The sequence below is a fragment of the Amblyomma americanum genome, chromosome 1, assembly GCF_052857255.1.
Source record: "Amblyomma americanum isolate KBUSLIRL-KWMA chromosome 1, ASM5285725v1, whole genome shotgun sequence".
Lineage (NCBI taxonomy): Eukaryota > Metazoa > Arthropoda > Arachnida > Ixodida > Ixodidae > Amblyomma > Amblyomma americanum.
In genome coordinates this window covers 395,165,197-395,187,389 of record NC_135497.1, presented here as the reverse complement: position 1 = coordinate 395,187,389, position 22,193 = coordinate 395,165,197, and the positions used below count along the sequence as shown (strand labels likewise).

Genomic DNA, 22,193 nt, shown 5'->3' with positions numbered 1-22,193 from the left:
CACCGCGCGCTCGTCGTCCTCGATTCCCATGCTCTCGTTGATGTTTTTGACGTATTCCAAGAGCTCGGCACTGGTTACGCCGCTATTGAACTTCTCCTTGACCTCCATGAGTCTCTCCTTGTTTTCGTCGAAGATGGTCTCGAACTTGTTGCGATCTAGAAACTCGTTTTCCCTCCTAAAGGGCACGTACAGCATCACGTGCTCCCTCTTGTAGTTGACGACGTCGTTGATGTCGTAGTCGCGGCATCGGAGGATCGCCCTCTTCGTGCGCTTAGTCAGCTTGCCTTTCGAGCTGTATTCGGTCATGAATTCGGCCAGCGTGAGGTCTTCCAGCTCGGGAGGGCGTTCTTCGTGCTTGTCGATAGCGCTCTTCCGCCAAATGTCGGTGCTGGTCGCTTCGAGGTGTTCCCTGTCCATTTCGTCCTTCGTCTTCTTGCTGCGAATCCGCTCTTCGGGCCACACCGTGTTCACGAAGATGACGTCCGTGCTGGTTTCGCTCATGTGGAACTGCAGCAACACCCAGGCCGCTTCTTGTGCGGACATTGCAATTCCGTTCAGGATGCGCACGCCGAGTTTGCGTAGGGCCAGCTCGCACGTCAGCTTGTTCTCCGCGTCTTCGTCGAAGATGGCCCGGAGGGCTCGGTTGAGGGAAGAGACGCCACGATTGGACTTGTTTACGTACTCGACCACGTAGGCGGCACAGGCGTACACGTCCAGGATTATCTGCAGGTCCATGTTCGAGTTGAGGACGTGGCCAATCCACGGGTTGGATGCGTTGACGTTGCATTGGTCCAGGTCTCGCTTGAGCATCAGGGTGGACCTCGTAAGGCCAGCTCGGATCACCATCTGGTAGTGCGCAAAGTCGCGGATGCCATGCTGTTCCCACATGTATTCAAACGACGCGTAAATCGTGTGTTGCAAGACGTCGTGCAGAGCATCCCTCGTCGCCATGAGGTTTTCAAAGTGCTTGGCGCCCTCGGGGTCTTCTTCCTTTTTTGGCGAGGCCAATGGAGTCAACACCACGGTGCAAGGCATCGGCCACAAGGGGAAGTTGAAGCGACACCTCTTCCTCGATCCCTTGTAGCACGTGTGGGTGTGCTCGTGGCGTTGGCACCTGGGCCTGACCAAGGCCTCGTTGTTCAGGGACAGGATGCGTTCGGGCAAAGCAACCGTCTCGGGCATACCGCCGTTCTCCACCTGTTTATTAGGCGCGATAGCAAGCCAGAGGAGAATGTGTGCGTGAGCACTGCCTCGGTGTTGGAATTCGATGCGTTTGAAGTATTCGACGACGTGGTTTGGCCGGAAGGGGCTTATGCGTTTGTTGCAAAGTATCTGCATGGTTACTCTGACCATATGTTCAAAGTAGATGGCGCAAACCATTGGGTCCTCGTTCACCAGGACGGCCGCGTAGTACCTGTCCATCTCCTCTTCGTCGTAGTCGACTTCGTCCTTTGCAACCTTTAGTTTCTTCAGGAGCTTCAGGAGGTCGGGCCAATGCATCTCCGAGGCCGAGAGGGTGAGAAACGCCGTGGGCTTGCCCAATTGGCGTATCATGGCAAAGAGCTCGCCCTTGCGGGTGTGCCAGTATTGTACGTTATTAGGCACGCCCTTCATAAAACCCAGGTCTCGTTCTACCAGGTTCTGGACCTTTTCGGGATTCACCACGTCCTCTCTCGTCAACGCCTGCAATCCGGGGGCGTTCTTGAAGAATGCCTTCATGTTGTCGCCGACGCTATAGCGTATCACCTTCGCGCCCATGTAGAGGACGTGATCCGGTAGCGCTCCTCGTCTGTCGCTACGGCGAATTTCCGACGCGGCCATCGAAGTGACGCTCGGTCTCGCCTCCGGCTTGATGTATCGGGGGTGGCCAAGATAGATCTGCGGGAAGGAGGGCTCTTCTGCGTGGGTGTCGTAGAGAATGCTGATCGGCCTCTGCCCTTCCCCGGGAGCCATCGTCACGGTGTGGTTTAGCATCTCGTCCTCGTCGAACATCAGGGTGCGTTGGTCCATCATCAGGGCGGCCGCGTCGAACATCGGGCTGTCTTCGTCTTCTGCGCCGTCGTCGCAATCCTCGAGGTCCGCCCCGGTGTTTTGTTCGGCCTCGGCGATCATCTCCATGACTCTGTCGATGTCGAACGTGATGCCGTAGTGCCGGTACAGCGGGGAGTCTTGCAAGACCTTGATCCACGGCAGCAGCACCTCGCGGGAGACCTCGTCGACCAAGTAGACGCCCTTATCGATGCGGCGCCTCTTGATGTTCACTAGGATCTGGTGTTGGTCGTCCACGTTTCTCGGCAGTTGCTTGAGCATTGCGTCCATGCTCACCGGCACGTTCACGATGGGGCCGTTGATGCCGTACTGGCCGTTCTTCCAGTTCATAAGCCTTCGGATCTGAACGAAGGGTATGCGTGGGGACACGAGTCTCTCGGCGCCCGGGTTTAGGCGCGGCAGCCCCTTTGGCATCGGCGGGTACTTGTAACCGTTGGACGTGCTGTAGAAGGGAATCTTTTGCTTTCTGAGGCTGCCCTTACACGTGTTGCAAACCACGGCTCCGGCCAACTGATTACCGGTCCACTCTGGGAATGCTTGGCACAGCGTGGGGAACATCGCGGGAGTCACCGGCGTAAGCTTTTCTTTGTGCCATAGGCGGGCGCACACCGAACATGCATAACCAAACGGATTGTTGGTGAAGCGCTTGGCAAACTCACGTGTTGCGGCATCAAACTCGGCCACTCTTGTGGCGTGCTCCCTGCGGCGCTCTTCGGCAATCTCCTCGCTGGTTTGTCGTTGCTGTAGCTGACGCATGGCCGCCTCTTCGATGCGTCGCCTCTTCCGATTTTCCTTCTCCGTTTCTCGTCTGGGCCGCTCCTTTTCGAGGCGCTGCTCTCGTTCTTCGGGAGTTTCGAAAGCACGCTTCTGTCGGTTGGCAACATTTCTCCCTTCCTGTCTCAGTCGTTCCTTTTCGAATCGCTGTTGTCGCTCTTCGATGGTTTCCATGGCACGTCTCTGTCGTTTAGTGGCATTCCAGTGCTCCGAACAGGTAGAAATGCTGACGGAGTCGCCGATTCCTCTAGTTGAATCACTGGTTGAGACTTCACTTACACCCTCGGAGCGTTGTCGTCGAGCCGCATATTGAGCGCGCCGCTTGGCTAGGCGTTCTTCATCGGTTTCTGTAGCACGCTGCAGCCTTCGTTTTGCATTCCTATTATTAACGTCCTTAGCGTTTGGAGGCATCTTGACCGCATACACGCCCGGCGCAAAGACGCTGGCGCGGTTGCGGGCACAGAGACTGACGCGACGGCGGGCGCACGGCGCTTCATCCCTGGCGTGACGTCACATATCACGTGATGCAGCGATGGTGGCGCCGCCGCCGCGTCGCGCGCGACGGCGCGAACCGAAGCGTGGAGGCCTCCGCCGGGCGACGTCCGACGGCGCGATATGAGGCCCCATCTGCAGCCGGTGTGACGTCATCACGTGACGTCACATCATGTGATCTCACTTCAGGGTCAATGGTGTCCACCGCCGGGAGGCAACCGATGGCGCGATATGAGGCCCCATCTGCAGCCGGTGTGACGTCATGTCACGTGACCTACTTGAAGGTCACTTGAAGGTCAATGGTGGCCACCGCCGGGAGGCGACCGACGGCGCGATATGAGGCCCCATTTGCAGCCTGTGTGACGTCATCACGTGACGTCATGTCACGTGACCCCACTTCAGGGTCAATGATGGCCACCGCCGGGCGTCGCGCGAAGGCCCGAAACCTACGTTAATATGCTTCGCATAAAAAAGGCCGCCACCGTCTGGAAGACGGTGAAGTAACGAGCGTTGGCTTTATTGGCCATGCGTAAAACGAATGTCTTTCCGCATCGAGCGGGGCCAGTGAAGAAAACCCTGAGCTGTTCGGAAAAGTGGCATAACTTTTCCACCCAGCGGTGCGATCGACGCCTAGCGCAATCTCTCAGAGAAATTACGATGCACGTCTACCCGTTGTCGAATTATACCCCCTCAAGATACTTCCCAAACGGAATTTGCTTCTTTTGGGGGGTCAAGGTGGGGCTAGGATTCGGCTTGCGGTGCGATATGGTAACGCTTCAATTAGTAATTGCATGTATAGAATGCTTACCTATTATTTAAATGTGGTTTTATTCCCATACCACAACCCTGTAGCACAACCCATAAGGTTTTATTTGCCTACCTAATTCGGTACACTGCTGTCCCCGCATGGGTGCCCTTGTTGTCAGAGTATATATAGCGGATCGAATGTATACAAATATAGCGGTATCGTAACGAGACAGTTTTCCTATCATTTACATAATATTTCTTGAGGGGGAAAGGGATGGAAGGGCACAACCAATTTTAATGGCCGCCATCTTCGATTCGAGAAATTGAAACTATGTCGCCATTTCGTCCCCTGACGTCATACGGGGGGAAAGCAGAAATGAAAGGAATAGGAGGGCACAATCGATTTTAATGGCCGCCATCTTGAATTCGAGAAACCGAAACTATGCCGCTATTTCGTCCCCTGACGTCATACTCGCATAGTTCCACCTCTATCCACAATATTGGACCTTTACGTCATCGTTGGCACACGGCAGGTGATTTTTCTAAAGTGCTATTGTAGACGGCGCTGGAAGTCTCAATGTGAGATGTGCTGTTTTCTAGTTGCTGCCACAGATGGCGCTGTGATCGCAGGGTGGTAGCAGACCCCACGAAATCTCGAAACGTGATGAGTAAGAGCTAACGCTCTTATAACGCAGAGGGTCGGGGACGACCACGAGCGCTTATTTCAGCGCGTTGAAGAACTGCCTGCAAAGCAGTCGAAAACAAATGAAACTGTGCGAGTGATAGCGAAAAGGCGTGCAAGTTGGAACCCACATGGATGATTCATAAACGGCACCGACCTCAACCGTACTTTTTGCGATAGAAACGGTTAATCCCAGCATAGTAGTGTCCCAAAGATTTCGCAGTACTTTGTATTTAAAAGCTAAGGGCTTAGCATCCGTGCACTCTGAACACGAATACGCCTAAATGGCGGTAAAAAGCTAGCAAGCTGTCGTCGAGCACACTCACTTTTATAAAAGGGATTGCAGTCGAGGAAAGCTGACTCCATTTTGCTCCTTTCTGTTTAGAGTGCATATCTGAATATCTGCCGCGTATTCCGTTGACTTCTGTGATGTTCAAAGCCGTAATTGACAAATTGCCTTGTTTATACCCGTAATTGGCCACTTTTCTGCTGCGGCTGTTTGAAACTTTGTCAGTTTGAAAAAAGTGAAACAATTTCAGTTCTTGTTCCTTTCAATTTCGCTTTGTTTCTCCAAATGTTACTTTTCCAGTTGCCTGAAAGAGGGAAAACTCCCCGAAGTGAACATCAGTGGCTGACTTTCGGCTTCGAGCCAATCGAAGAAGCAGAACATTAAAAATTTGGGAGCAGCTGAATAACTTCGCAGCCATACTAACAGTGTGGAATTAAACAAGCACTATCCGGGACAAAAGTCCCTACGACGACCGAGTGGCAACCAAAGTGAAAAGCTCTGTTATTAGCCTGTGGAATGAGGCCCCATTTCTGGAGGTTAAAGGTGGGAAGGTACGTGTTGTTATGTGCGGCAGTCAAATGTGGTGGCAGCAGGAAGCGGCACCTGAGCGGCTAAATTATTTTTGGCACGTCTTGGAGTCTTTTGTCCCCGATAGTACATTCAACTCTTGCTTGTGCAGCGTATGCAGGGCGTCTCTCACTTCGATGATACGCGTCGAGGGCCCGAGAAAAGTTGGTTCTTTCGTTGTTGCACTGCTGTTAAGCTGATTCACTTTCACAGCTGTCTCGCGCCGTTTTCATTATTCTGCACTTGGAACCTCCAGCAAGCTAGTCACAACTGTGTTGACACACAACGCGTCTAAGGACCATTAACAAAAGCAGAAGCAGAGTGGAAAACAGGTAGTCAAGTTTTTGTATTTCCTCTTGCGTTTCAATCCTTCGAGAGGGTGCATCTCACGCCTCTCGCCTACACTGCAAGCGCACACCACTCCCAATAATAGCAGAGCGATAGTGCAGTGCAGCGCCAGGGTCTTTGCGCCCGCGGTTTTTCATAGATTTCTAGGTGTCAAAGCCATTGGGATGCTATGGGCCAACTTCCATTCATACCTGCTTTTGCGGGGCTCTTTACCATGCACCGAAATTGCAGAAGCCTGCCGTTTTTGGCTTTACGGCATTCCTCCTCAATCAAAATGTACAAGAGGCCATGGCCGAATCCTCGTGCTTGTTCTCGGAAGCACGACATCAGGGCCGCCGATTCACTGTGGCCGCTGGTATTAGCATAGCGTCTCAGTTTTTTTCCTGTTACGGCTCTCTCGTGTTTTCAGCTTTAGTAAGCCTGCCTTCGTTTATATTTTTGTCTCAATTTTGCCTTTTGCGCCATCTGTGCAAAATAAACCGCTTCTTAACGCCACACTGGCGACAGCAATGACCGCATTTTTCGCCCTTCAACACTCGACAGAATGAAAAGTAAAGCGAACGCTTTCACGGCACCAAAAAATTTGAGAGCTTTAAGGTTAAGAAGGAGCGAAATCAGACAACTAAAAAAATGCGCTGTCTATTAATGGGCCACTTGAAGGCTGCAGAAATATAGTGCGGCGACATTTTGCGAAAGGTTAGACCTGTGCAGCAATTTTGTCTGAGATTAAAATTTATGGTACAGTCATCGTCTAGCTGCCGGGAAGTGAAAAAACCGTTGTTTTAACAGTCATCGAAGCATTTACTTTTTGCTCTCTGACGCATACTACCACTCTGAATTTTTTCAAAGACGTGGTCAGAAAGTAGCTAGGGGTGCGGGCTTCATGCAGATTCGGGGTGGGGAGGAGGTCGGCTTCACGGCAATGCGCGAAGTCCTACACTGCGCGCGCAGTTCCTATCCTCACTGATGGATGTCTAGCTGAGGAGCGGCCCACAAAAGGTAGAGCCAAATCCATATCCGTTAGTCCTCGTCCCTCCCATCACCCATCACCGCAGCACCCATACAAAAGCAGCGCACTTCAAGGCGTTCAGGAAAAATCATCGACAGGCAGTAACGAACCACCCCTCATGTCATACCCAAACAGGGGCATTTAAGGTATCAATAAATACATTTAATAAATAAAAAACCCTACATCACTCATAAAAGGCAATATAACGCGATCTTACGTCAATGGATCATTGATACGTGGGAGGCAACCCCGGCCTATGAGGTGGGCAAAAGCTTCAGGAAGTGCGCAATTAGCTACAGCCTAGGCCGATGGAAGATGATGACATCTTTAACAGCGGCGAAGAAGTCACGGAAGACAGCAGTGCGAGCGAATATTGAATATGGTGAATTGAGCATGGCAGCGATTTTCTCGAAATAAATTTGTTTCGACAAGAAAATGCTATCACTTTTGGCGCAGTTAAAAAAAGTGCCGAGACGTACAGCCTTTGTCAGAAGCTTATAGCCCAAGGGTTTTGCTTCTAAGCCGTGAGGTGGGGCTTGTGTAGCATTCCTGGATGTCCTACCCACTGGAAGAGGCCAAACCAGAGGTACTCCTTGTTTTTACCTCCAGAAAATTTGGGACGCTAGGTATGCATTACGAGCCACACGGCGTGGCTCGTAAGGAAACTGCCTGGGATTAAAACGTTTGAAAAAGGCTGTACTTCCCTAATTCAGGTAAGTGTGGGCGTTACACGTTTTTTCCTTGCTATTGAGGGGGTCACAATAAGGGGTGCGGTTACATAGAGCAGCGAGTTATACCGGCGAAAATACTTTGTTCTCTTGTTTTTAAGCTTAGGCAAAGAACATCATTCGAGCGAGAAAAACTACAAGAAAAGCGCTGTGTTTAGGTTTCAGCAGTAAGCTTACTATGCGTTCCTCGAACTATCGACCACTACTTTTTCAGAGCGAAATTGATAATCTGCGGATGTGTGTGTGACGAATTACATATCAGGTATGTCCTTCTCTGAAAACCGTAGTTGGTGCGAAGTTTCGAAGCGTTCTGTTTTACATGCCGTAAGCTACAGCTAGAGTGCGCTAATAATGTGCGTTCAATTTTTTGTTTGTTTGTTTTATTAAATATGTGAACTTGCGTAGCTGGATTTTTCTTGTATATTTGTTCAATAGAAATAAGGCTGCATTTTAAGAAGTACTCTCTCGTGCTCTCAGCAATGGGAACTTTTCCCAACAGGGCATATATCTGTTGTTTTCGTTCGAAATATTTTTGTTCGTTTGTGTTGTGGCTCCCCATACCGGTAATCCACAATCACAGCATGAAGAATTGAGTGAGTAGCAAAACACTATTTCATTATACTGATAGCAGCATTGTATACTTATTTTTAATGCCGACAGCTTTGGATCACTGCATATTCAGACCATTCAAAATGTTCCTCAAAAATTACTCCTAAGAATATTTTACGACCTAACGCGTCTAAGAAAACTACCCTCGAAGTTAAGCGAAAAGTTGTGTGATAGAATTTTATTTTTAGATCTAAAGAGTCCGTATTACGTTTTCGCACTTTGTTCGCCTGTTGAACTTAAGTGAGAATGAGAGTTCTGCCAACCAGCAGTATCTTTTATTATCAGAAGAAGGAAGCTTTACGTCGCATGACCGTACATAATTACATCTTTTGTGCACGCAATACATGTTATGCCATTTACCTGGTGTCGGGTCACCGACGATCATAAAGGTCGGGGCCTCGTGCCGAGGCCTTCCATTGCACTTAGGTTAGCTGAAGCGCGCCACTGCTTCTAACTGGGGCAGATGGGACATGCAATTTTTGGTAGTGGGGTTCGGCGTCCGCGAAAATTCTCCCGCCACTGGTTGGCCCGGTATTGCACTACCTCCGGGATCGGCCTTCCGCATCCTTTTTTGACAGAATTAATACTGACATGCTTGCATCAATGAGATGAAAACAATGGATTTTCCGTAAGCTAGGAAAATGAGGCCCGGCTATGCTTTTGTAACGCTATTTGGAGCCGCGCTGCTCTGAACTCACCAGTACAGTTAAGTATGTTCACTTTAGCTGATTAATTTTCCTCAGGTCAGCGAAATTTTCGCACTGCAGTTTTCTGTTCACGACAATTCTTACATATATTTATTCATGGAAATTACGAAACTTGGCAACGCGGCCTTCAAAAGGTGTAAAACGGTTTTTTTTTCGAAGCGATTTTTCTTCATCCTGCGCTATGTTCCTACTCTCAGCTTCCAGAAGCGCCACGCACCACCAACGCACCTTCCTGCGCCCTCCTGAAGTCCTTCACCTTCCCACGCTATGTTCCTACTCTCAGTTTCCAGACGCGCCACCCACCACCAACGCACCCTCCTGCACCCTCCTTAAGTCCTCCTCCTTCCCACGCTATGTTCCTACTCTCAGCTTCCACAAACTCCACCCACCACCACCGCACCTTCCTGCACCCTCCTGAAGTCCTTCACCTTCCCATGCTATGTTCCTACTCTCAGCTTCCAGAAGCGCCACCCACCACCAACGCACCTTCCTGCACCCTCCTGAGGTCCTTAACCTTTCAACGCTATGTTCCTACTCTCAGCTTCCCGAAGCGCCATCCACCACCGCCGCACCTTCCTGCACCCTCCTGAAGTCCTTCACCTTCCCACGCTATGTTCCTACTCTCAGCTTCCACAAACGCCACCCACCACCGCCGCACCTTCCTCCACTCTCCTGAAGTCCTTCACCTTCCCACGCTATGTTCTTACTCTCAGCTTCCACAAACGCCACCCACCACCGCCGCATCTTCCTCCACCCTCCTGAAGTCCTTCACCTTCCCACGCTATGTTCTTACTCTCAGCTTCCAGAAGCGCCACCCACCACCAACGCACCTTCCTGCACCCTCCTGAAGTCCTTCACCTTCCCACGCTATGTTCCTACTCTCAGCTTCCACAAACGCCACCCACCACCGCCGCACCTTCCTCCACTCTCCTGAAGTCCTTCACCTTCCCACGCTATGTTCCTACTCTCAGCTTCCACAAACGCCACCCACCACCGCCGCACCTTCCTCCACTCTCCTGAAGTCCTTCACCTTCCCACGCTATGTTCCTACTCTCAGCTTCCACAAACGCCACCCACCACCGCCGCATCTTCCTCCACCCTCCTGAAGTCCTTCACCTTCCCACGCTATGTTCTTACTCTCAGCTTCCAGAAGCGCCACCCACCACCAACGCACCTTCCTGCACCCTCCTGAAGTCCTAAACCTTTCAACGCTATGTTCCTACTCTCAGCTTCCACAAACGCCACCCCTCACCGCCGCACCCTCCTACGCCCTCCTAAAGTCCTTCACCTTCCCACGCTATGTTCCTACTCTCAGCTTTCACAAACGCCATCCACCACCGCCGCACCTTCCTGCACCCTCTTAAATTCCTTCCCCTACCCACACTATGTTCCTACTCTCAGCTTCCACAAACGCCACCCGCCACCGCCGCACCTTCCTGCACCCTCCTGAAGTCCTTCACCTTCCCACGCTATGTTCCTACTCTCAGCTTCCAGAAGCGCCACCCACCACTAACACACCTTCCTGCGCCCTCTTGAAGTCCTTCACCTTGCCAGGCTATGTTCCTACTCTCAGCTTTCACTACCGCCATCCACCACCGCCGCACCTTCCTGTACCCGCCTAAAGTCCTTCCCCTTCCCACGCTATGTTCCTACTTTCAGCTTCCAGAAACGCCACCCACCACCGCCGCACCTTCCTGCACACTCCTGAAGTCCTTCACCTTCCAACGCTCTGTTCCTACTTTCAGCTTCCCGAAGCGCCACCCACCACCAACGCACCTTCCTACACCCTCATGAAGTCCTTCACCTTCCTACGCTATGTTCCTACTCTCAGCTTCCACAAACGCCACCCACCAGCAACGCACCTTCCTGCACCCTCCTGAAGTCCTCCGCTCACTACAGTGAAATGAGCAGGCGATGACAAAATGAATTTCCAAGACGCAGTGGTGAAAGCCCACTAGAAGCCCCCACCTTCCAGCCATGTTCTCATACCACCCCCATAGACCACCTAACCTCCGTCACCCCCGACTCACTTCCGCCCATCTTCACCTCCAGAAAAATTCTGTCGTGTGTGCTCCTCCTCGGCCTACAGTAAAAGCATAAAGTAGAGCAAAAACACCAAAGAAATCACTGAGGGTAAATGCAGCTACTTTCGCCGTACTGTTGCATCAGCTGTCTGATCGTCTCGTAATTTTTTGTCTTGGATTGCACGAGCGGCAGGGGGAAAGATATGCAGGCTTGTATGGCTCAAAACTTGTACGAAGGGAGCAATCTACATCATACATGAGCACACTGCAGTCTCTTCGTGAAGTGGCGAAAACCCTCAGCGCAAAAGGAGCCAGGGACTGCACCTGAAAGAAGCTAATAAAGTAGACTAAGGTGAGTTAATGTAAGCGGGTAGTGCTTGTGCATGCCAAGGCAATGCCATGCTTTGAAATCAAGCCACAGTGAAGAATTTTAGATTGCCGCAAGGGCGAAGCTCTTCGAAATCAGCCATTTCCATGTGTCGTTTACATATCCCCCGCCACTTAAGAGAAGAGAAAAAGAAACATAACACTTCCACAACAAGGCAAGTATGTATGCGATACAAGCCTAATTTCTTTTTAAGCCCTTAACCCTGTCACGCAGTGTTTGCAGTTATTGAAATGGGCGTTTGGGATCACCTTAACTCTAGCTATGCTTCACTACATCGAGGACATTGGTTTTTAACGAAAAGAGGCCAGCTTGCCATCCCCTTATCTCTTTTATCTGCTGTTTTTGGTAGTGTTAACAACAGTGTTCGCTTCATTTACTTTGTATGAGTAAGATTCGTTACTAGGTATCCGCGTAACCTTGTTGTTGCTTTCTTAATTATACTGTTCATTGCTCACTAAAAAAACGAAAGAAACTAGCCATTTGCCACATGCGCTGTCGCTGCTGTGCCTGGATAGCGAAGAGATGGCCGCCAGTGTCGAAAGAAGAAAATAAGAAAGACGGCTTTCATCATCGGCACCCGCACCACCTTCGGCTTAAGAGAGCAATCCATCATCAGGACGACGCTCTCGCCGCCGACGTCCGCTTTCCTCGTCAACTTCGCTCGAACGAAACACCGAGTGCAAGGTTCAAAAACACCTCGCACAATTCCGGGCAGCACTAGCGAATCTACTCACGGAGAAACCAGCGACGCGCAGGCTGAATCGCGCGGGAAAGTATAGCGTCGTATCCGGCAAGAGACCGAACACTTGCCTTCCAGTTAGCACTAAGGCCGGCAAATTTTGCACAGATTTCGCAGTAAAACAACTTCAGACCAACCAAGGCTTAGTAAACGAGGCGATTGAGATGAAGAGCATTGGGAGCAGCGAACCTCATGCAGCTCCCAAACGCGCTCTGAATCGCCGATCGAAGCGACTGCAGCGGACGACGCTGCCCCGACCGCGCTGCACGCAACTGCCCGGGCGATGGGGGTGCGCAGGGATGCGCCAGCGCAGCGGCCGCGCGCCGGCGCACGCACTCACAGACGCACGGACGCTTTTAGCGACAGCCTGCAATCTCGGCTCGGTGACGAGAGCTAATGCGACCGTCGTTCCTTATGCGTTGCAGCTGCCATTACGCGAGTCTCAACACTGGGCCGGCGAGCGCGGCTCGAGCTCTGCGGAGAAGAGAAAAAACAAAGGGGAAGAGAGAGAGAGAGAAGACAGAGGAAGGGCTGAGACACAAGAGGCGGAGCACTACGTATACACGAGACACGTAGTAGCGCGCGTAGTTGGTGGCGTCGACGAGAACAATGAAAAGAAAATAAAAGCTCTGTAGAATGGCACCGGAGAGAAGTTGAGGTGAAAGAGCAGCTAGTTTACGCTAATGACCGCGCACATTGCCAGTGCGCTGCAGTGGCTATTCTCATCGGATCCTCCTCTCTTAGGATGCGCCCGCATGGACGCAAGCACACAGACACGCAGACACAAACAACGGCACGCGCGCCTGCACGTTTACGCGGCCCGTCGAAAAGTCAGGACGGGAACTTTGTGCTCCGGCGAATAAGGGACGAGTTGCGCTACCCCAATTATCGCTGGCCGCTTTGATGAGGGGAGAAGCCTGCGCAGTGTGGAGGGAACAGATGGGAGCGAAGGGGAAAAGCAAGCGACGTCGTCAAACCCTCGTTCGCAATAACCTAGTTTCGCAGAGAGCAAATCTCCGCGCGGCTCGGAGAAAAGACGCGCGGCGATGGAGACGCCATGCTGATGCGCGCTGTAGCGTGAGCCGCGCATTGTTCGATGTTCTTGCTGGAGAGCGGCAACAAATAGCTAGACAGGCCCGGAGCAGCGCACATGCATTGAGCGAGGCCGCAGAGTGAAGTGCAATGCACCACGAGCTTCGAACGCGATGCGGTTTCCTCAGTTTGCCGTCATTCGTTCACACGACGCACGCTAGGCTGTGCAAGGACGCTCTCTGACATCTACACAGAATGGTGCCTACTGCCCACTGCACGCATTTCTGGGCGCTCGCAAGTGACGAAAAAAGGACAATATTCGTGACTCCGCAGTATTCCCTGATTTCACGCGTTTTTTTCAGCTTTGTCAGGCGACACAAGGACATGCACCAGGTGCAAATTCATTCACCTCAATGGCTCGGTAAGCCGGAAGATGACAGTTGAGCTTGACTATGAATGTAGTACACGCCCTGCAACTGCAGGCAAAGCGAAGGCTCCCGGGTATGTACAATCCCACTAACGGGCACTTAATCAAAGCGTGCACTTTGGGCGAAATCCGAGTTCTCACGCACAAACGGGCACATTCGTATTAACCGAATGCGAACACGCCCATCCCCTAACCAACCTGCACACACCAGAGTGCACGCCGCGAACGTCATCTGCTCATCCAGTACAGGAGTTCTGATGCATCAAAACTGCGCCTCTACGGAGGTGCGTGGGTTTGCGAACGCTTAGAAATTGCAGTATCGCCCTGTATACGAACTACCGCTTTGAGCAGTACGTTAAGCCGGGGAAATGGCTGCCTCGCGAGGGTTAAAGCAGGCTTCATCCCCCGCTCGCCGCAATGTGTTGCGACCGCCACGTGAGACGTTACTCGGGTGAAAATAGGCACACGGGGGCGCAGCGTACGCTGGATGAAGGCATCGCGGTCGAGTTAAAGGCCGAGGTAAAGCAGCTGAGAGGAAAAAAACCGAGCCAAATGCCGCGCGCGCGCAAATGACCGCATACTTCACGAATGCCGCGTGCTCGAGAAAACCATGCAAGAAGTTTGTGCCCCGAGCGTGCCAGCCAAGGAGTCGTGGACGGACGGCGGTGCTTTCAGCTGTCCATTTTGTACTTCTGCATACGTGATTGGGGACGGGTCCGCCACCGCCCTAAACAAATAGGTAAAAAGGAAGGGGGAGTCAACGTAGAATCGCAGGCCTCTAAAAATGGCCGTTCCGTGCCTTCGTTTCACGTGAGTCGACTTATGTGTGCGGTTAAGCGGCGCCTTAAAATCCACAGAGAAGGGGAACAGGACGGGAGGAGGGGGGGGGGGAAGGCAGCCGTGGAAATGCGGCGCTGAGACGTCGTTAGCCAACGTGGTTGCTGCAGCGTCGGATTTCATATTCGGGGAAAGCGTTAATGAGGTCTCGCACGACCGGCTACCGGGTCGATTTTTCATTTTTTTTTCATACAGTTTTCCAGCAGCGCAGTAAAATCGCCTGGAGCAGATGCACAAAAAAAACACTATAATTAAAATTCGGCACTCCATTGCAAAAGTTCCCATGAACGCGACGTTTCGCCTAACCCGTATCGTAACAGCGTTGAGTCGTAACAAAAGTTAATTATAAGTATGGCTTGTCACAAAAGGTGACTTGAATCGCGTCAGTGGGAAGAGTTAAAAAGTAGAAACAGCGCTTTCCCATTAGCGAAATGCCGCAGCGCCACGCACTTGCGTCGTTGTTCGTTCCCGGTTTCATCTACATCCGAGTCCGTTCCATGCGCTGTCGACTCCATACTCAGGTTCTGCCAACGATCAAAAACCTGTATATTCCTTGGGCACCTAACTGCGGACAATCCACTGTGGCGTTCGTACTTGGATTCAATTAAATCGAAATGCTTAAGACTCTATACATTTCTTGCTGCTACCGGAACACGTCATATTTCCGATGTTCATATGGGAGCGCATGCGTATCGTCGCCCAGCTAGCAGTCAATGCTAAGCCGCACTTTTCATGCAAAGAAGAGCGGTCTGTGTGAAACAAGCATGGAGCAGTAGACAAGTGTCATTACTGTGACTCGATTCGTGCTACATAACATAATTCAGGATGCAGGATCTGCAGTCAGTGCTTGCTATATATTCTCAAAGCACACGACTCGGTGTACCTGCGCTGCTCAGCCTGTTCGTGTACTGTTCACACGCTTGGCCGCCCTATAGTAGGCACAAACACACTGCGCACGCGGTAACCGCATGCAGCGATTGTGCGCCGTAAGCTCAAGTCCACTATGGGTCGCTCGCAGGCTCCTTATGCAGGAGCAGGATCCCAGTGATGCTTGGCTTGCTTCACAGGCCTTGCTGGTCAATGGGAATATTACCCGGGTGGACTCTAGGGTGGGCATAATGATGATGTGCACGTTGTGGTTATGTCACCACGTGGTGTGTCTCGTGGTGGGAAGAATGGATCACGTCATCACTAGGAGCTTAGAGGGAAAAGTAGGAGGATCCAGTTCTAAGCTATATCGCTGTTACTTCTTTGCTGTCCCGGAGGAGGGCTGAAAGTCTTGGAGTTTCTTTGACTATACTTTTTTGTGTTGTTTTCGATAAATTATTGATTCAAGCTCAAGTAACCATGTGGACAAAGCGCTTGTTGCTCAGCATTCTAGCAAAGCGAACAAACATGGCCCAGATTTTGTAAGACGCCATTTTGCTTTTGTAGCATCTGCGGCCTCTTCTTGTGTTGTCGGCTTTAAATCGACCTAGACCAGTGCGCGTACTGATTAGAAAGCACACTGCGGATTTGGTTCTGGTAGAGTGTCGAGATAGTACTGATAGCGTCTTTTAGACCTTCCTCACTGAATGCCGGGTCTTAAACTTTTTGGCGGAAAGATAACGTCCACGCTACGTGGTAAAAAGAACGTTGCTCATAACGTGCGTTTAAACCACCAATTTCTCTAAAAGAGAGAGAGATTTCGGTTCAGGTGCGCACATTAACCAATTCATTAACTGTCGATTGTTTTATTCGCTCGCGGAGAGAAAACGGGCGCGAGCACAAAATAATTACAACACACATAACTTTTAAAGTTTATAGTTTGCCAGGTTATTTTGACATTAACCCTTTCCGGTCCTGGCGACCTCAAATGAGGACAAAAAAAAAACAGCATAATTTTTGGAGCCTTATATTCATGAAGGTCACAGAGATCATAGCTGCAAGTGCTACAAAAAGGCCCCCTCATTGATTCGGCTTCACTCTTTACACTTGGTTACTGTTTTTTGTTGATGGAAATAACGACGGCCGCAGCGGTGGCTGAGTGGTTATGGCGCTCGGCTGCTGGCCCGAAAGATGCGGGTTCGATCCCGGCCGCGGCGGTCGAATTTCGATGGAGGCGAAATTCTAGAGGCCCGTGTGCCGTGTGATGTCGGTGCACGTAAAAGAACCCCAGGTGGTTGAAATTTCCGGAGCCCTCCACTACGGCGTCCTTCATAGCCTGAGTCGCTTTGGGACGTTAAACCCCCCTAAACCATAAATGACGACGAAGATGGAGCATGACACAAACCAATGCCGCCATAGGATGTGAATCCTATGGGATGTGAATTCCCACTTCATTAAACTTTATTGGAGGCAGCAATGCACTAGTACCTGTATGCTCTGATATAAAACACAAAATATAGTGTATTGCTTGCGCGTCTTGTCTTGAGGCGTCGAGGCTTGATGATTAGCATATCGTGCGAGCGAAACTAGAAAGAGCTACTTCGTACCGGAGATTTAACTTTTCTTAAAAGCGGGAAATTGCGCCTGGGATCTTCTCGTATGTACGAAATCACACTGGCCTATATTTTCGCAAGGAGAACTTGCATAACAAAGAGAATTAGTAGAAGATGCAGAAGTAGACAAAGAAGACGCAGAACATAAACAAAGGCGAACATTCTGGCTAATTCCCTGTCGCGGGTATGTGCCATGTCAGTAAAGCATCAACAACAACATTCAGACGCAGGAGGTACTTGAATAGAGAAGAGGCGAAAATAGGGCTGTTTCGCATTCACCGAGTGCGTAGTAGCGGACGCATGGGCAACATTCAGCAGTATTTGACAACAGAGAAGTAGCGTGTTGCCAATGCGCCTACTGATGCCGCGAAGTTTTTCTGGGCGGTGACCAATAAAGGATGCTCGGTACGATCGAATAGGAGAGTAGCTACTTCACAGCGCAAAAGGAACACGAGGTACGGAAGGAACGACTAGAAAAGCGCTTGTCTGCGGCCAATAGGCAGCAACGGCGTAAGTTCGAAGGTTTCACCGGGAAACTCAGGATTAATTGGGCGGACCGAAATTCGGATACGTGCTTTGAGAAATTAAAAAAAAGGCTCGCTCAGAGTTTTCTTCGGCTCAATTTATGTTCAGGGCAAACAAGACGTCCTTTTTTGTATGATGAATATATTTGTGCGCCGGAGAACATTAGTAAGAGGTCGTGGGCTGAGCTTATGACTGTCGTAACCACTAAGCTCTGGAGTCCACACATGGGCAGACGGTCCCGTTGTTCAGTATCCACACGTGCACCCGTTAGCATCATATTTTTGGTAGGTTTCCTCGCTATAAAGCAACCACACTGATAGAAGGCCAGGCGATGAATGTTCCTCTTATTTAGGGTGACTGTGAGCTGATCAACGATCAGCAGCAAATTTTCCGAAAGCAGCTCCTGAGCGGCATCGCGGTTCGTCTCAGTTAAGGCCGTACTACGTTTTTTCCCTAACTGAAATAAATTATAAACTTACGCAGGCAGTCTTACGCAGTGTAAACTCTTTAAAGTAAACCCTGGGAGAGGTAATTGCGAATCATTTTTCTGCTCTTTCAGCCATCCAAACGGATGCTGCTTGTGGAGCATGCATACCCGTAACCTTCTCTGCACAGCTCGCAATGGGTCTTCCAGGCATCTTCATTCCTTTTTTTTTTCCACAAGATCCTCTCTGCTTTTCGAGCTTGTGGCTAAGGAGATTTATTCTCTTTGATCTGCGCTTATGCTTTCAATGATGTGGAAGGCGCTCGGAAACGATAAGTGGATTCTCGGGACGTTTTACTTGCTCTGCCATTTCATATCAGTAGTGAGCTTCCCGCTCTAAAATTGCACTTTTTCGCGACGGAAAAATGAAAGCAGCGACAGGAAATTTGACGTAGTGCACAAGCCTTAAACCCAAGCCTAAGAAATTTGCTCGGGCACTGGAACTCATTTGATGATAAGGAAAAGTATTACTGTCATTCGCCGAAAAACTTCACCTGTGGTCTAAGTTATTTTGAAAGAATGTATGGCATAAATTAGTACTTATTAGACACCGGAGAACCTGAGCCTCTGTGTTACAAAATATTTGGCGCATAATGTAAATTTTTGTCGAAAGCAAACACCAGGTTTAACGAACATAAACGCCTGGTGTCAAGAAGTACTTTGGTTTGGGTTAGTTGGTGCATAGCTTCAAGTTGATGTCAGGACGGCGCGAAAAGAACAAGGACAAAAGAGGCACAGGTTCTTGTTCCTCTTTTGTCCTTGTTCTTTACGCGCCGTCCTGACATCATCTAGAAGCCTGGTGTCACATTTCGCTTCAAGTAAATGACTATATCGAGCCTTATTCATTCAGGAAACTGAATGGCACAGCTAAGCAGTGAAAACAATTCCGAAATTGTAACAAAAAAATCCAACGCAGTCGTTAACGTTGGTTGGGCACATATGTCCCACATATCTCTTTCAGATGTATACACCCTTAGTAAGTAGCCGAAGACAGAGAACAACAGCTGCAAACGAAAAAAAAATTGCTGAATTTTAGCGCTCTGTTCTTTCGATCACTCAGGTGCAAGAGGTACGTTTAATGCCAGTAATGATGGAAAAATGTTGGCCAGTGTAACATAGCTCTGGCCTGCTACCGATTAAGGGAATGGAAAAACAATACACAAATGGGGAGAGAGTGAACATGAGAGGTTGCGAAACACAAACAGCCTTCAAGAACGTAGTCACCTTACAACACAGGAGTCTCTCCAGATACGGATCTTCTGCGTCTCACAAAAGCCGCAACCACACTCTCGCTGCTCCCCGAGCAAATTGACTTCCTCAGCCCGCTAGCCAACGTTTCAAGAAAAGTTCTGCTCTTCGTCGGACTGAGGCTCCCACTTTACCTTTGTTCATTTTGTTCTTTTGTTGACATGAATCGCATTTTCCTGCCCTTTCTCTTACGGAGCAAACATTTGTTGAATACTCATAATACGTTTTCATACTGACGCTACTTGTACCATGCCGTTGACAGTTTATATGCTTTAAGAGGCTTCACGAAATGAAAAGCAAAGCGTTTTTAAGGCGAAGTTGCGCCGAGAAACGCCGAAACAATGCTGTGGTGACGATAGTGACATCCGAGGCTCGTGGCGGCGGGAGAAAAAAAACGCCATGCACGAAATACACCCAGAATTTATCCCGGGTGCTTCAGCGAACCCTGCCACTAATGTTAAGAAATGGGCATTTCAAGGCCTTAACGATGGTTTCGCGGCATAATAATACCAGCGTTGACAGAAGTTAGAAAAGAGGTGAATAGTGTTAGCTAGTAAGCTGGTTAACTAAATTTTTATAATTATCCTCTTGCGTATTACAGTTAGGAGTCGGTTACAATTAGAGATTTGTAGCTGGCCAGTATCAAAAGTCGTGTGTCCGTTTTCAAAATTTTGAAACAGAATTACCATCGGTGCTCTTACTGAACAAATTCTGACCATCACGCATACCTTTTGAAAACCACGCAGCTGTGGATCGAGCGCAGGACGTTTACTATAGTTGGCTGTGTGCGCTGCACAACCGGTTGGATTACGTATGGCGCCCATAATTGCGAAATTTGGTTCAGTCCTAGCGCCGCGAATGACCGCGTTTACGAAGTTCTAAAAGCTAAGGGAACGCGAATAATACATTTTCGAAAACGGCTCGAATACAAGTATTGCAGCTTTGCTACCAAACCGAATAACAATAGTGTAGCTAAATACCGAATCGAATCGAATACGAATCAAATACGAATCGAATATTAGCTACTTCAGCGGTGACTCTTAAAAAATAATAATAATCGTGTTAAGCAGCGAAACGCTAGCGGTGACGCTGCAGTACGGTGTTATAATTTATGTAGTTATAGCTGTATATCTCAAAAATTGCATCAACAATATCCATTAGGGGATACCGCGGTGGTCGAACTTCGATGGAGGCGAAATTCTAGAGGCCCGTGTACTGTGCGATGCCAGTGCAAGAACCCCAGGTGGTCGAAATTTCCGGAGCACTTCACTACGGCGTCTCTCATAGTCTTAGTCGCTTTGGGACGTTAAACCTCCATAAAACATAAACCAAACCATTAGGGGATACCGAACGGGAAGTTATTACATTAATTATGTCTATGACCAGCATGTGATAAGTACACGAAAATTACGCTCTGCTACTGATGACAGCAGCGAACAAATTAATGCCACATCTCAGTAGACGACAAGGATAAGACCTACGCATCAGTCACGACCTCCGAGATCGGACATCAGGACACGGTTTGCTAAGCCTTGCCTGAGCCCTACCACGTCGCTTTGTCTTGGAGGCCATATATGAGCATTATGAGCGCCGCCACACGGCCAGACCACGTCGCGGCAGCCTGCTGTGCGGCGCCTAATTGTGTCCACTTCTAGAGAGAAAACTCTTGGTGGGAGGCATTCTGCGATGAAGCCACGCGTAGCTGCGTCACTCAGTTTCTCACTCCTGAATCCACGAGCGTCACGGGTGGGCGCGCGCTCCACTCGAAGGTGAAGGCAGCGCGAGGCGCGATTGGCTGGCGCAGCACTTTCTCGAGGAGTGCCATTGGCGCACGCACGGGCGAAGCAGCCGCAACCGAAAGAAAAGCAGTGAGCAGCGGCGGCGGCTCTCAGTCTTCGCGGAGCTCAACAGAGAGGTGTAAGACTCGGCACAGAGAAGAACCCGCCGTGCGCGCTGCTGAACGCGGAGCTGATTGACGAAGGACCAAGCGTCGCCGTCTGTTGCAAGCCGCTGCTGCCCGCGAAAGCCCAAAGCGGCGGCGGGAGGCTTCGTTGGAGCCTTTAGCCGTGCCTGGACCGTCGCAGGAGGCCGTAGGAGGCCGAGGTGCGTGCCCGCAAGAAACCACAGGAGCGACAGCTTCGAAAGTGCCAGCGAGAAGCGGCATCGATCAACGCTGGCGGGACAAGCGCACCCCGTGAATACGAGCGCGAGAAGAGCATACGAATCCGTCCAGCCACGCGTGCTCGGTGCGAGACAGAATGTGGTTCCAGCGAGATTTTGCGCCCTTGCAACCTAAGCACTCTGAGTGCTTGCGTCGGGCCTTCCCGACGGCCGATGTGAGCCGATTTCAACTGTGTTCCACATACAGCGACCCTGTGCGCAACGGCGATGTGCCCCACATGTCCACGTCCAAAGGTTACACGAATCCGCCGATCCCGGCACATCCCTCTCGCTTCAGGAATGCGTCAGCATCTGAACAGCATCTGGTCCACTGTCGCTGACCTTAACGTGTTATGCAGCGCAGAGTAACCGATGGGCAGCTTTTTTTTTTCTGTAAATATTTGGCGAAGAAAACCACGGCGTACATTTATTTGCAACTTTTTTCGGCATTCGAACCATGCTTCGTTCATTAGTCATTCGAACGTGCATAATGATTAGGTCAGTGAATGGAATAAGAGCATTTCCGATTCGCTTTCGATTAGTGGTAATAGATAACAAAAAGGAAACTACTCAAATTAACTTAAACAGTTTACTAGATAACATAATTCTCCTGTTTTCTGACATCCACTGAATACGCTAGTACTATGCCGCAAAAGCCTATTTTTAAGAGTAAGAGAAGGCCTTCGCTGAAACACCCGGTCGTATGCATATCACCAGTTCTGCAGCTGAAGCGTCCGTACCACCATGACCCCTGTGGAGGCTGTGGATGACACTGTTCGTCTTCCTGATGGGCATCTGTTTCGGACCGTACAGTTCTTGCTTCAGCGCTCCTTGCTTCTGGTAGAAAT

At 50.2% G+C, this 22,193-nt stretch overlaps 1 protein-coding gene and 1 non-coding gene across 2 annotated transcripts in view; one reads left to right on the top strand and one right to left on the bottom strand.

Moving 5' to 3' along the window:
• Nucleotides 1-22,193, bottom strand: part of LOC144115729 (band 7 protein AGAP004871-like) — a 410,957-nt gene that overhangs the window by 132,938 nt on the left and 255,826 nt on the right. The window lies entirely within an intron of this gene.
• On the top strand, nt 8,647-8,808 carry LOC144116569 (U1 spliceosomal RNA). Its single transcript, XR_013311900.1, has one exon. It is a non-coding gene; the product is annotated as a U1 spliceosomal RNA (small nuclear RNA).